General features: G+C 33.7%; 1 long non-coding RNA gene across 1 annotated transcript; it reads right to left on the reverse strand.

The window, feature by feature from the left end:
- Positions 1-429: 429 nt before the first annotated feature.
- LOC122198277 (uncharacterized) lies at positions 430-6913 on the reverse strand. The gene is made up of 17 exons (XR_008232400.1): positions 6030-6913; positions 5802-5934; positions 5556-5715; positions 5265-5474; positions 4467-4558; positions 4268-4384; positions 4056-4170; positions 3432-3491; positions 3269-3337; positions 3095-3175; positions 2904-2982; positions 2452-2817; positions 2198-2350; positions 1829-1911; positions 1546-1660; positions 835-1423; positions 430-735 (listed from the first exon to the last, which is right to left on the reverse strand). It is a non-coding gene; the product is annotated as an uncharacterized LOC122198277 (long non-coding RNA).
- Positions 6914-7170: the final 257 nt, after the last annotated feature.

Here is a 7170-nt window from a genome sequence, read left to right on the forward strand (position 1 = left end):
CTTGCTGTCACTACTAGAAAAACAGCCTTTTACGACGCTCATTGCGTGTCGTAAAAGGCTCAGACGCTGTCATAAAGAGAGACGACGCGCTTTTAAGCATCATCTATAGACGACGCGCATTTACGACGCTCATTTACGGCGCACAATTACGACGCGCGTTTACGACATGCAATGCGTATCAAGGAAGGCCCTGTCATAAAGGAAGACGACACACATTCGCGTGTCGTAACCTTACGACGCGCATGTTAATGACACGCAATGCGTATCAACAAAGCCCCTGTCAAGAAAGGTCATGTCATAAATGAAGATGACACACATTTTTGCGTATCATAATTTTAAAAATTTTTAAAAAAAATATTCTTTATAGGTTTACTTATTTTCAAATTAAATTTGTATTTAATGTTTCATAATAGAAAATAAAATATCATATACAAAAAATAGAATCCATTGCATAAATTTAATGTCATACAATTCTATATCTTACAATATATAAATTTGCATCTAATCTACTATGTACATCAAATTCCAACTAAGTAAAGTTGCATCTTGCCTTTCATAATTCTTTCAGACTAATGCTCCAAACAACTGATTATATGGATAAGCAGTTGTACATTGGCTCATCTCACTCAATAATGACTTAGCCAAATTCAACTCCAAGTCTTTACTGCATCTTGCTGATAATGCTGCAAGATTTAAATCAAGTGGCTTCATATTCCTTTCTTCCATCAACTTTACCTGATGCACAAAATACACAAAAAAAAAACATTGTAGCGGAAGGGGTAATTTGGAAAAATGTGAGGGGTATAATATAATAACAATGCAAATACTTAATACCAATTTCATGCCATCATGGAAACCTATTGTCACTACTAGAAAGTAGAAATGTTTCATGTAGAGTTAGCTGTTCCGCTTCACCTTAGTTACTAAAGAGCATATGGAGACTGATATTCTCTTAATCACATCAACAGCTGCTCCAGACCTGATATTCTTTGCATCACATCAACATCTAGCTGTAAAATCAATGAGCATAACAAATAACTTTTTACAGTTTTACTTTTGAAGATCATTAAGATTTGAAGATCATAACTTTGCACCACATAAAACTAGAAGATGGAGAGAGCTAGACTCCATATCCTTAACAGCCCGACCTAAGGAGATGGAGTGATCCTTTTCATTTTGATCCCATTCATCCAAATATGGAATCTCCATTTGTCAAAAACATACAATCAGAATTAAGAACAATATTTTATATTAAAAATAAGGGAAAATCAATAGCAAAATGAAAGTGATAATGAAGTGAATTGACATTCTAACTTATTTCTTGAGGATAGAGTGCAACTTCAAGTCCTGATTTAACTGTTGTATCTGTAAGCTTTTAGATATGACTGAATGCCACATCTTTGAGATAGTCACCCATGCGTGTCTGAAAGAAATTGTAATTATTACAAAAAAACAAGCTTTCTTATATAAAAAAATATGGGTATGGAAAGGTCAAAGGTCTGAAGTCTGAATTAAAGAATTTATAAAGAAAGAAAGGGAGGGAACCTTGAATCCTATGAGAAGGCTAGAGCTGTAACAACGCCAAGATGTGGTTTCTTCACTACACTATGCATCCTCATATTACTAGAATTCAATATAAATATGTCCCCTTGGATCGTACCTTTGCAATTAATGCATCAACGTTTATCATTCATATAAAATACTACTATAGATTCTTCATCTGAGAATTGAGATGTTTTATTTTGAAACAGATCCATTTGACCAGAAGCAGATTTATACACATGCTAAGTGATAACATGAAGTTTAAGAAAAGCAAATGGAGTCTTACATTGCAAGAAACCTCCCATCATCTTATACGCTTCCATGTACTAGTGTTCCACTTGACAATACTTCCTCCCCAATCTACCCATGCTAAAAAATGTTCAAACAAATTAGTTCACTATTCCAAACCATATTGCATTAAAAACATCAGTCAATGTTTTCATAATCAAAACAAAAAAGAACAGAAAATGAAAAATAGCAATTCCATTGATTCCCAAGAAACTCGTTCACAATAATTCCATTCATAGTGTACATCATAGGAGATGACCAGTATCCCCACAACCACCATTTCTTTATGTCCTCTTTGAAAACAAAATAGTTGACAGTAAAAATGGATCAATAGTCATGTTTCAGTATGCTTCTAAACAATTAGTACCTCGAACAAGAACAAAGCCACCCAAAGCAAAGACTAAGAGAAGTGCAAATGAACCAAACATGTTTGCAACAATCATATTTCAACCCAATGAACCGAAAAAATTCTGAAGACATTTGGTTAAAAAGCAAAAGCAGAAGATATTGCTTGAAGAATCTGTAAAACAAGAAATATCCGTTAAATAAACATATGCAAATCAAAAAACATATTTTTGACACTTTCAATCTGTGATTTTGTAATGTAATATAATTAATTACCTTGCAATATTAGAATTGAAACCAACTACGTAATAAGTGAGAATCACCCAAACAACAGATTCAAGAAACGAAACCGGAATCTTGAGAATCACCCAAACAATGGCTTCAAGAAACGAAACGAAACAGGTGAAGACAGACTCGTATATTCATATGATCTTCCACCTCCAGTGGCTCCAATGCTCCACTCACTGGTTGTACCACGAATCCAAGAAAGGCTCTCCCAAGTCCAAGAATACCATTCGATCTGTCTGGCACTTTCAACAGGTTTCCTCACTACACCAAATGCCCTAAAAGTAAAACCTTGTGTAAGAGCTTCTATCCCTTGTAAGAATCCGTCCCTACCCCTGTTATTCTTCTTGACCATACCTGGGAATATAATTTATTACTTAGGTATGGTGTAGTGTGGTTTGACTTCTACTGTAATGTGCTTGACTAGGGAAAAAAAGTTAAACCTGTTTTGAGCGCAGTTGTAGAAACTGTCCATCTATGGAGAGCTCAGCAAATCCTTTACTTAGAGATGCCAAAGTGGATCTTGTCATACCCAACACATCCACAGAGAAAATTAAATGTAGAGGATTAAGTATTGGAACTAGCTTCCATATATATAAATATAATATAATATATATGACAACAAGGGACTCACTGATTACGTTTGGTGTCAAAACCTTTAGGTGCATCAGATAAGGAGCACCATTTCCATTTCCATCTCTGATTCCAATGACTTCTACACGTAGTGGTGCCAATTTTCATCGTCCATGAAAAAACAATAAATTCAATATACTTTTTTTAATTAAAAAAATTAATATTAAGTTAATACCTTGTAGAGACTTAAAACATCTGTCGTTAGCTTTGTAGCAGCATACCTTGCTCTTCTGTTAACAATCATCTGTTTAGTGAAATTATTTGCATAAATCACTCAATTTTGTAAATTGGCCCATGGAACTAAAAATAAATTGGAGGAACAACAACAACATACATACCCTATTTGCAAACAGATTCTTTTTCCTTTTGTTCTTGAACAAAGCTAGTAGAAATTCTACCTGCATATATAATAGTTAGTGAACATAATTAAACATGTGATATTAAGATACATATTTAATTATTTATCTACATAATTATGATTCTTAAATAGAAATTCTGACATAAACTACCTTGCTAAAGAATAGAAAAAGCAAGAGTCCACCGTGGAATAACAACAGCCCATTCAACAACAAGGATGATGCATGAGGAATTAAAAAATGTTATTTATTGTGAATATATATATATATATATATATATATATATATATATATATATATATATGTATATATATATATATGTATATATATATATATATATATATATATATATATATATCAGAATTTTTGTTTTTATTTATTTTAATATTATATAACAAGGGTATTTTAGTCTTTTTAACGAAAAATAAATAAAAAACGGAATTGAATTCCTTCCACCCTCCTAATGAAATCCAGCAAACATAGTAAGTGTAGGACTCCAGCGGAATTGAATTGCCTCTATTTAGCAACCAAACATGCCATGAAATGGAATCTCATATACCAATTCCATCAATGCCCTTGGTTTTTAATTAAAAAGCAATCTATTACCTTGGCAATGTCAAGTTTACCAAGCTGAATAACCAACTCAAATCTATAATCAGGGTCTGTAGCAACTTCCAAGGCCTCTTCAACCTTGCCCCATGACTCCAGAAAATGAGCAACACTATTGAAGAAAACAACCAGAATTCGTTTATATAAAAATATAATATATATTTAAGATACAAATTTTGTTAATAACAATATAATATTTGAAACTCTACCTATTATAATGCTCCTTTGGGATTGAAGGTAAAAGTCCATAAGCTCATTCTATGTCTCCACGCATCACAAGTGTCTTGTACTCGATTAATATCAGGAGCAGAGTGTAACCAATGACACTAAAACATAAAAATTAAAGAAAAAATATTAGCATAAATGTTGATGATAATTGTTTATTTAAAGATAATTATACCCACTCACTTGAATTCTTTTTTAATGAGATAAACCCTGCTCTGGTTAGCAAGAAACCCAAGAAGATACATAGGTTGATCCAAATGGAACATTGTGTTAACCTGAAACAAATGTCACATTAAATATTATCAAAAATCATCTCACCCTTCACACCAATCAAAATATCAAACCCAAACAAAAAACAAAACCAATTAGTCATCCAGACCAGGATAATTAATATTTATATTTATATAGTTTGATATAATGGCATCAAAAAATTACAGGGGTGGAATATTATTAAAACCAGAAGACATACCAGTAGAATTAATGTATCCTGAAGTGGACATACATGGTGATACTAACTATTTTCATACCATGAAACAAAGCCTTCGTCAACAACTCCAAAAACAGGGTCGCTCATAGAACCCAGATGCTGACAAACGGATGAGTGATAGACATCATCCTCAGACGATGAACTTTCAACACACTTGTATAAAATTGATTTCTTTCATAGATAAATTCATTCATTTTCAAAAGACCCTCTCTCTATATTCAAGACCTTATTAAAAAAGCAAGGTTTTAACCAATGCTGGATTATATAGCTCTACTTTGGTGACCTATGTTGGAATAATCCAGAAGTTTAGAAGAATTTATCTAGTTTATTTTTTGAACTTTTAGTCATTATCCTTTCTTCCTGCATTTTAGAGATAAACCCATCTAGTTAGTTTGCTTTGTTTCTTTCAAGTATAAGTAGGAACGTTATTTATGATGTTACAGTGAGTTTTTTCAGTTCAATAAAAATCCCAGCAGAAAGTTGGACAAAAATACCCCTCAATTGCTTCTTCTTATTCTCTGTTCCCCTGTTCTTACTTCTTGCTGTTAGATTTAAGCAGCCACCTTCCCTCTACCATCTTTAGATGCAACCACATCACTCAATGGAGGCCATGAATCAAACTTTGATCTGAAAGAAACTGTCTCAAAATTCTCAATCATTCGAATGATATTGGATTTTGGTCTTTCATGAACACGTAAATGTTCCTGTAAATCAATACGTTATTTATTATAATAAGAACCTTGGAAATTTATATTTATATTTATATAGTTTGATATAATGTTTACTTCTGCAGCTCCATTTGCAGCTTTTCTTTCTTCAAGATTAGTACTTCTTCTAACCCACACATAAATTTTTGCTCCACAATCTAGAAGATAACAATGGTGTGTGTCTAGTAACTTCTTTGTATGAATCATCAGCTACAGGTATTGCTTTCCCTTTATGATACTTAAAACAAGAAAACAAAATTAGAATTTTGTTAATTGTTGAATAAAGAGATAGAATAGTAATAGAATAATATACGAAAATATTACCAAAGTTGCTGAGTAGGATAAGCATGAGTACTTTGAGCATCATTTGTAGATGTTTTCTTTGGAAGTGGAGAAAATCCACCAAAGAAACCCCATAATTCTCCAGCTTCAACATCATCCATTAATCTCCCATCATCTATTCAAATCAAACATATACAAGTAGAAATGAGATTGCAAGGGCTTTTCTGTAATTTTCCGTTTTTATAACATAATGCACACAAAATCACATACCAATGGTAGCTATGTCACACTTGTTACTATGGTAGGTGGTTTTGATATAAGTAGCATTTTTTTATGAACGCAACTGGTGGAACAATCTCCAATTGCAAAATTGTTTCAATCGCTAGCGATCTTGAATTGCGTTTTTGGGAACTAATCTAGAAATAATGTTTCAAGTGATGCACCCTGAAATTAGTGAGTAGCGTTTCATCTTCCTCGGCAAGCCATGGTGGCTTGTAGAATTGACAAACTACAAAACCAATAATTAGGAAACATAAAAAAATTACTGAACGAGAAAATTACAAAACCAGAAATTGACAAAACCCTAACCCTTTGATTTCAATTTCTTGGCCCTATGAGCGGACGACAATCATCGATTGACTAGCAAGCGATCCTCGTAGGCGCCATGGAGCTCTCGAAAGACAACGTCGATGTCATCCTTGTTAATCAGCTTCTGCATCGCGATTGACTTGCAAGCAAACTGTTGGTGCGTGGTTTTATGAGTGACAAGATGCGTCACACCAAATTGACTTGCGGGAACATCATCCATTGGTCGCCCAAGGATGGGGTTGGAGAGCTGCAAACGGTGATGGTGGATGAAGTGTTGGTCGATAAGGCCCGTACATCGTCGTCGTACGAGGCCTGACAATTCGGTGTCGATTGGAGGTAGTGTTGGTCGAAGAGGATTTTAAGAACTTCAAAAATATGAAATTATAGATCTTCAACACACCAAGTAGCAATTCAGAAAAATCGCATTTTGAAGTCAAAAATATGATTTCAGGAACTTCACAACTAAAAATCGTATATCAGGAACCGTCACAATGATTTTAGGGTTTCTTTTAATCTAAGAGGATTTCACAACATACGAAGAAGAAGGAGGAGAGTATCAGGCGGGGTTTTCAATGTTTTGGTATTTGATTCCCCCATTGGCAATTAAAAAACTAAAGAACACGCGTTGATGAAAAAATTATAAAACGACAGTTCTACACGACGAACTTTTTTATGGTAGGTGCCCTCCGTGTTTTTAATTTTTTTTGTTGGACACTAATTTTAGGGTACCCATAAATGCGTGTCTTCTATGCTTCATATTTTGGAAAATTGACATCAATTTTTAGGGCACGGACAGATGTGTGTCCTCTATTAGCGCGTGTCA

This window comes from Lactuca sativa, chromosome 5 (assembly GCF_002870075.4).
Source record: "Lactuca sativa cultivar Salinas chromosome 5, Lsat_Salinas_v11, whole genome shotgun sequence".
NCBI classification, from domain to species: domain Eukaryota; kingdom Viridiplantae; phylum Streptophyta; class Magnoliopsida; order Asterales; family Asteraceae; genus Lactuca; species Lactuca sativa.